At 22.8% G+C, this 1,475-nt stretch overlaps 1 long non-coding RNA gene across 2 annotated transcripts in view; it reads left to right on the top strand.

Annotated features, from left to right (window-relative positions):
* The first annotated feature begins 146 nt into the window (after positions 1 to 146).
* The window catches only part of LOC112680096, a 1,571-nt gene continuing 242 nt past the window's right edge, over positions 147 to 1,475 (top strand). Inside the window, exons 1-6 of one of the 2 annotated variants that reach the window (XR_003148283.1) lie at positions 147 to 245; positions 312 to 363; positions 614 to 717; positions 784 to 835; positions 1,086 to 1,189; positions 1,256 to 1,332. This is a non-coding gene — a long non-coding RNA (uncharacterized LOC112680096). Of the gene's footprint in view, positions 246 to 311; positions 364 to 613; positions 718 to 783; positions 836 to 1,085; positions 1,190 to 1,255; positions 1,333 to 1,475 lie in introns of those variants that run through there. The other variant, XR_003148284.1, reaches the window with a different exon arrangement.

The following is a 1,475-nucleotide window of genomic DNA, read 5'->3' as shown; positions in this document are numbered from 1 at the left end:
GATTAAAATTATCTAATTATAATTAATTTCTAATAAATTGTGCTTATAAATGTAACATATAATTCAATTTAAATCAATTAATCTAATTTTGTTTCATAATATTTAAATTTAAATTCATTTATTTTTATGTTTCTTTTTCAGAACCTGGATTTTTTTTTTGAATCGACCCAAATCAATTTTCCTCCGTGAGCCAGGGATCCCCTTTTCATTTCTCCTTCTGAACTCTACACTTTGAATATTTAATGGTATAAAAATCAAATTCATCTAATTTACATAATATATCTTAGTAAAACTGTTATGTTTCTTTTCAGAACTAGGATTTCTCTTTCTTTCAACCTAAACAAAGTGTCCTTCAAGAGCCGGGTAACCACTTATAATATTTTTTGTTGATTTTTATACATTAAATGTTTAATGGAATAAAAATCAAATTCTTTTAATTTACATCAAATATCTTGAAACTTTACAATCATTCGATTAAAATTAACTAATAATAATTAATTTCTAATAAATTGTGCTTATAAATGTAAAATATAATTCAATTTAAATCAATCAATCTAATTTTGTTTCATAGTATTTAAATTTAAATTTATTAATTTTTATGTTTCTTTTTCAGAACCTGGATTTTTTTTTTGGATCGACCCAAATCAATTTTCCTCCGGGAGCCGGGGATCCCCTTTTCATTTCTCCTTCTGAACTCTACACTTTGAATATTTAATGGTATAAAAATCAAATTCATTTAATTTATATAAATTATCTTAATAAATCTGGTATGTTTCTATTCAGAACTTGGATTTCTCTTTCTTTCAACCTAAACAAAGTGTCCTTCAAGAGCCGGGTAACCATTTATAATATTTTTTGTTGAATTTTATACATTAAATGTTTAATGGAATAAAAATCAAATTATTTTAATTTACATCAAATTTCTTGAAACTTTTAAATCATTCGATTAAAATTAACTAATTATAATTAATTTCTAATAAATTGTGCTTATAAATGTAACATATAATTCAATTTAAATCAATTAATCTAATTTTGTTTCATAATATTTAAATTTAAATTCATTTATTTTTATGTTTCTTTTTCAGAACCTGGATTTTTTTTTTGGATCGACCCAAATCAATTTTCCTCCGGGAGCCGGGGATCCCCTTTTCATTTCTCCTTCTGAACTCTACACTTTGAATATTTAATGGTATAAAAATCAAATTCATTTAATTTATATAAATTATCTTAATAAATCTGGTATGTTTCTTTTCAGAACTAGGATTTTTCTTTCTTTCAACCTAAACAAAGTGTCCTTCAAGAGCCGGGTAATCTTTTATAATATTTTTTGTTGATTTTTATACATTAAATGTTTAATGGAATAAAAATCAAATTCTTTTAATTTACATCAAATTTCTTGAATCTTTTAAATCATTCGATTAAAATTAACTAATTATAATTAATTTCTAATAAATTGTGCTTATAAATGTAACATA

The sequence above is a fragment of the Sipha flava genome, unplaced genomic scaffold (genome assembly GCF_003268045.1).
Source record: "Sipha flava isolate LNK unplaced genomic scaffold, YSA_version1 17407_pilon_pilon, whole genome shotgun sequence".
Lineage (NCBI taxonomy): Eukaryota > Metazoa > Arthropoda > Insecta > Hemiptera > Aphididae > Sipha > Sipha flava.
The sequence above is the reverse complement of the archived record's forward strand: the minus strand, read 5'-3'. Positions and strand labels throughout refer to the sequence as shown.